Raw genomic sequence first — 6812 nt, 5'->3', positions numbered from 1 at the left:
ACTGATTGTTTTGAGTTCTTTATATATCCTTGATAATAGTCCTTTGTCTGAGGTACAGCTGGTAAAAATTTTTTCCCACATTGTAGATTGTCTCTTAGTTCTGCTAATGGTTTCTTTTGAAGTACAGAAGCTTTTTAGTAAGATGAGATCCCAGTTGTTGATTCTTTCTGCTAGTTCCCGTGCTACTGAGGATTTGTACTAGGTTTTTATTTCATTCCGTAGAAACCACAGCCAGTACCATGAGTCAAACATTTCCCTTGAGGTCTGCTGACCCAGAAGCTCCAAGCCCACCTGCTCCACTCCAGTGATTCCAAGGGTGTGCCAGGGAGGGTGTTACCCGGAGGTGGAAGGAAGAGGTTGAACTAGACCACCACTGTACACAAGAACTAGAATCAAGCCACAAAAGCAATGTTGCCTTTTCCAGCAGCCACACTAAAAGAAACAAGAACCAGCCAGGTGGGATGGCGCAGGCCTCTACCATCAGTACTCTGGGAGGCTGAGGCAAGAAGATAGAAAGTTGGAACCCAGCCTGGGAGATGTAGTGATTTCAAAAGCCCTGGGTTCAGTGGGCTGAGGGGCTGGAGGTATTTTTTGGCAGTACTGAGAATTAAACCAGGACATTTCCACTGAGCTATATCCCCAGCCCTTTATTTTATGTTATTTTTTTATTTTGAGACAGGGACTCATTAAGTCACTAAGTTACCCAGGCTGGGCTTGAATTTATGATCCTCCTGCCTCAGCTCCTCAGAGAGCTGGGATCACAGGCCTGTTACAATCCTGTATTTCATTTAACCCAATAGATCCCTGTGTTACTTTTCTCCTTGCTGGAACAAAATACCCAATACCCACAAGTTAAAATAGGAAAGGTTTATTAGCTCAACAGTTTGTAGAGGTTTCAGTTCATCATTGGCTAGCTCCAAGGCAGGGTGGCATTGCAGAGGAGAAACAGTCCATGGCAGGCAGAAGGCAGCAGAGCAAGCAAGGGAGGGCCGCAGCTCTTTCTATCCCTTATATCTTATCCAGGCTACTTAGGGTGGGTAGCAGTCACATCCTTAATCCTAGTGCCCTTGATCTTAGCACTGAACCATGAATTCCAGCATCACACACTTTAGATCCAGCCACTTCTGAAAAGCACCACCTATGACTTCACGAGGCTTTGGGGAGACATCTAGACACAAGCCATAACATGACCGTTTCAATATATGATCAGTGTTTTAAAATAGTATGGAACCATTTGCATCATTTTGTGAAACCATGCTCCCAACATCCCAGGGATTATTTTACACCTACTGCACAGGTCAGTTTGGGCCAGCTGCATGCCGAGTGCTCAGAAGCACTCTGTGACTAGCGCCTGCCACCCCAGACAGCACAGTGCTAGCTGTCCCTGAGGTCTCTTCCAGCCCTCTTTCAGGCTCTTTCAGGCTCTGAGTCACCACATATGGGGAGAGGTTCATGACATCACACAAAAGATGTCAAGTCTGAGAAGGAACCAAAAGTGGAGGAAACATGACTGGGGATTTCTTCAGCCGCATTCTTCCTCCTGAGGATAAGAAGCTCAGGGAAGCAAGTGTCTTATTTTCCCGTTGATCATTACTGCCTGGATAGTATCTGGCTGTCTGGATGCAGCGTGTGAGTGAGAGGGCTGGTGTGGCCTGCCTGACCACGCTCTGTGGAGTCGCTGAAAGGACACCTGCAGATGCTTCTGTAAGGTTCCTGGAGGGTTGTGACTCAACAGACTGCACTCGGGGACCGCTGTCCTTACTCCCACACAGAATCCTAATTCCTTTCTCACTGCCACCTCCCAGTACCACCACACTGCGGCCAACCTGACTCATTCACCAACAATACTCAGAACCCTGGGCTGCAGAACCTCAGGCCTGAGTCCTCCTTTCTCCCCCACCTCCACCCTTTCTTTCTTCCCATTCCTAGAGATTAAACCAGGGTCTTGCATATGCTAGGCAAGTTCTCTACCACTGAGCTACATCTCCAGCCCCTGTTATTCCATTCTGTTCTGTTCCATTCCATTCCAACCACTAAGCTGCCCAGGTTGGTTTTAAACTTGCAATCCTCCTGCCTCAGCCTCCTGAGTAGCTGGGATTACAGGCGTGAGCCACCACACCCAGCTTTTCTCTTTACTTCTTCCCTGGCAAGATGGAAGATGCCACCTGTCCTCCTCCCTGATCTCTATTAACTGTCATTTCAAAAGTTATTAAATTGGGTCAGGGATTTAGCTCAGTGGTTCTGCCACCTGCCTCGCAAGCACAAGGTCCCCAGTTTGATACCTGGTACGAAAAAAAGAGTTATTGAGTTGACATGAGAAAAGAACAGGAGAATTACATTTCTTCAGGTCCTTACTCTTTGGAAACTCCTGTTGTTGACTCCTTGCACTTTTCTGCCAGCAGGGACTCTTGCATTCAATCACTAAACAATGCAGGAAGCTTTTAAGAGCCAACTTCAAACCAGACATTGTAGGGAATATTGTAGAAGTGTGAGAAAGACCCCCATCTGCTCTCCATGTTCTGTGGGGAATTTTTCTGTTTGCTTGGTCACTCAGCAGCTCTAGATGATCCTCTAGAATTGTGCTGGGGAATCAAACAAAGTAGCCTTTAAGGAGCTCTAGAGGAGAGATGGGCGGCAGTGAAGCAAAAGTCAGTGCGTTGTATCAGATAAAACCCAACAGAGTGCACAAGGACCACAGCCAGGGGCAAAAGGCCACAGTCAAGACCTCCCGTGGTGCTCAGGTGAGAAGGGAGAGGCCCTCAGGATGAGGGAGAGGTTTCCAGATGGAGAAGGGAAACGTGGTAAGGACCAGGAAGGGCATCTCAGGCAGAGGGAGCAGCGTGCCAAGCCCCAGAGGTGGGGGACGGCTGTGATCACTGATGCCTCAAGGCTGTGAGCACCAAGCACAGCAATGGAAACGAAGGTCAGTGTGTGGGCTGCGGTCAACGTGAGACAGGGGCCCACGCTCACCCTAGGCCAGGGGACCCTCATGATGTGATGTGTGGGCTGGCAAGCCACTCTAAGGACCCCAAATCCAGCTGCTGGTTCTTGAGCAGGGTGATGTGTCCCACAGCCATAGTCCCAGGCCCTCAGGAGGCCAAGGAGATCACTCGGGCCACACAGTTTGAGGCCAGCCTGAATGACACAGTGATGCCTCATCTAAATCAACACATTCACAACCTAACTAATCCTGAGAAATAGCTGAGAAGTTTTTTCAAGAAGACAATACAGAACTAGGCACAGTGGCACAGACGTGTAACCCCAGCACTCCAGAGGCAGAGGCGGGAGGACAGCAGCTTGGAGGCCAGCAGCTTTGAGGCCAGCTTGAGCTGCTATGTGGTGAGACCCTCTCTCCAACAAAGCAAAACAAAGACACTCCACACTCCGACACTTGACACTGGAAGCTCCGGAATGCAGTCTGCAGGGAGCCGGCCCTGCGGTCAGCACAACAGCTGGCCGGCCACCAATTCTCGCCTCTCCAGAGCCTCTTATCAGGCTATTTTTCCCCCTCAGGCTATTTTAAAAATGCTCTGGTTACTCTGACCCCCTCGCCTGTTCTGGGACTGGCTTTGAAAGACTGTGCTCATTCCCAGGGTCTTCGTTCCAAGGAAAGTTATGGACTGATGCCTCAAGGATGGAACCAAAGACAAAGAGGCTCTGCTCAGGAATCCCAAGGCTGGGTTCAGAAACCCCAAAAAGTGCTCCAACAGGTTCAGTGGCATGAAACCCAGTGTAGCTGCAGGATTGCCCCCTTCCTACTCCTCAAAGGAAGGCAACCGGTTGATCTGCTCAGACTTTTCTGTCCCTCTCTGTCCCCAGGAAGGGGCACCAGGAAAACCACAACAGCCCAGGGCCTCTCTCATCTCAGGCACATTCTTGGTCAGGCACTACAGACCAGTCTGCCCTCCCAGGCTGTGCTGTTCAAAGCTTTTCGTGCCTGACAGAGAGGTCACAAATTGGAAAGAATTTGAACCTTGGAGTTAGGAAGAAGTGGCTTGATTTCTCCTTGATCGTCTATTTCCTCGTCAGAAATAGAGGCATTTGTCCTACTCACTTCACAAGGTTGTGGTGAACATCAAATACAATTTCATCCAGCATGTGGGAGACCCTCAGGAATGTTCACTCATTCATTCTTGGATTTCTGGCACTAAAGGCAGGAAGATAGTTTTTGGAGTCTGTACACCAAAGACAAGCAATGGAGCTGGTGTCACTGCCTGCAAGCAGCATACCTTTGTCAGGCCCAGACAGCCCTGTACTTTATATGTAGCTCAGCTGCCTAAAAAAACTCATTCATACTAAAATGTTAAAGGACTGAAAGAATTGCCTTTTGTCCCTCCAGGGGTATTTGATGTTAAAAGAAAAGCCTATTATGCTGAGCATGGTGGTATACACTTGTAATCCCAAAACTCTGGGAGGCTGAGGCAGGAGGACCCCCAGCCTGGGAGACTTGGCCATTTAGCAAGACACTGCCTCAAAACAAAAATTTTTTTTTTAAATATGAGTTGGCTATGTAGCTCAGTGAAAAGACCCCAAGTTCAATCCCCAGTACTGCAAAAAGCAGGGTGGGAGGGGTCTATCCTTCCGAGTGAACAATATAAAATAATGAACTGCTGGTACACAGAGCGAAGGGGGTCTGAAAGCATCGAGCTGAAGGAGAGAGTGACAGGTAGTGCATTGCATGCACCCAGTTCCATAAAAGCCCAGAGCAGGCAGAGTTAATCTGTGGTGGCAGAAAACAAAGCAGGGCCTTCTTGGGCCAGGACTGGAGGGCTGAGGTTTTCCTACAGCAGGGCACAAGGAATTTCTGGGGGTGATGGGCATGTTCAATACCTTCCTGGGGGTGCACATCATGCAGCTGTATCCGTCAAAATCCAGCAAACCCTAACCTTAAATGGGTGGATTTCGGTGTGGGTAAATTATACAACAGCATTGTTTGTTTTGGTTTAATGTTTGCAGTAACGGAGACTGAACGAACCCAGGGATGGAGAAATTACTTCCTTGGCCATTTTGTTGCCTTGAGACAGGGTCTTACCCTGCCGTCCAGACCGGCCTCAGTCTTGCGATCTTCCTGCCTCAGCCTCCCTAGTAGCTGAGATTACAGATGTGCACTGCCACATTTAATAGGCTGATTTCAAAAGAGAAAAAAAAAAAGGACTTTCAAAGTGACTGATACTGAATACTGCCAAAATTAACCATAAGAATAGAATTCTAAGGAAGCTGGACGATGATAGAAACAGGCCAGGGAGGGCATTTCGGGAGAAAGTGTTTAGGCACCTGAACATTTAAGATTCTCATACACTTGTTTGTTCTTTACATCATGGTTTAAGATTAGGATATTTATTCAGTCAACAAATACTCTATATAAAATAGGCACTGAATATCTCTGTGCCAGGCCCTCCCTGGGGACTCTGTGGACTCAACCTGTGCACCTCAGGCAGAGGGAACTGCGGTGCTGGGCAGGAGAGGGGAGGAGGAACAGGTGGGAGAGGCGGTGGGCTAGGGCGGTGGGATCGAGCGGCCCTGTCATTCACGCGAAGCCTTTGGCTTCCTCCTCGTGTGGCAGGAGCCGCTGGAGGGGGGGCTAGAAGTGAGCTTCTGCTTTAAACTTGCGCTGTACACGTGTGCAGTGCATAATGAGTCTGTTCACCCAGGGAGTTGGTCCTTGTACATAACACATCTTCCTCCTTTTCACTTCCTCTTGCCCTCCCCTACCTTGACAGTTCTTGACAAATGGCCTTGTTTAGCTGGCTCCAGTCCCCGAGGGGAACTTTTCCCAAGCTGAGATGGCGGCCACCTCCTCTTCCTGAAGCCTGGCTCCCATCCCACTCGGGAAGGGGAGAGAGATGGAGAGAAAGGCTAAGCTAAGGAAAAGTTCAGGAAGCCCAGCCTGTCCCTCCGAGATCAACAAAGGAGCCTCTAGACTAGGATCCGGTGCAGTGAGGAGACCAGGTGGGGCTTCTGCCAGGAGGCGACAGCTGTGGCTGGGACCTGCAACCTGCTCTTGAGTGCTCAACCTGCGGGCGTCTGAGGCACTGGGCTGGGCCGAGCTGGGCCCCCCACCCACTCACCACCTCGTCCAGGGGTGACCGTGCTCCTGTCCAGAGGCCTTTGCTCATTCCCTGGCAGGATGGCTTATGGCTTTCTTTTCATAGCAGCACACAGGGCTTGTTTGAAGAAAGGAGGAAAAAGCAACCAGAATCTAAATAATTTTGAAGGTGAAACCAATAGTTTGTTAATGGGTTGAATGTGAGATATGAAAGGGAAAAATAAAAGGAGTCAAGGACAATCTCAAGGCTCTGGGAGGATGTAATATAATTGAAAAGAAATCGTTTTTGTTGCACTCGTTAAGAAACAAGCCAGGCTGGGCGGCACACACCAGTAGTTCAAGCCCAGCCCAGCAAGACCATGTCTCAAAATAAATAATAAAAAGAGCTGAGCATATAGCCCAGGGATAGACCACGTCTGATTCTCCAGAAGGAAGAAAAGAAACAGCTTATCACAAAATTCTTTTTAAGTTAAGTAATCCTATTTTCACAATAAAATCTGAGAAATGTGAGCTTCCGGTTTTGATGAAACACACACAAACTGCAAAGAGGCAGTTTCAAAGGTAGAGAGACTTTTATATCAAAGTTTCCAGGACATCTGAAAGACTCGTGAGAATTCATTATGGAGAGAAGACTTGAAACCACATGATCACATTAAGAATTACAACTTCCTGGGGCCAGGGATTTAGCTCAGTGGTTCTGCCGCCTGCTTCTCAAGCATAAGGTCCTGAGTTCGATCCCTGGTACAAAAAAAAAAAAAAAAAAAAA

This window comes from Fukomys damarensis, unplaced genomic scaffold, assembly GCF_012274545.1.
Source record: "Fukomys damarensis isolate Sample0158 unplaced genomic scaffold, DMR_v1.0_HiC HiC_scaffold_19, whole genome shotgun sequence".
NCBI classification, from domain to species: domain Eukaryota; kingdom Metazoa; phylum Chordata; class Mammalia; order Rodentia; family Bathyergidae; genus Fukomys; species Fukomys damarensis.
This window is presented reverse-complemented; position numbering follows the sequence as displayed.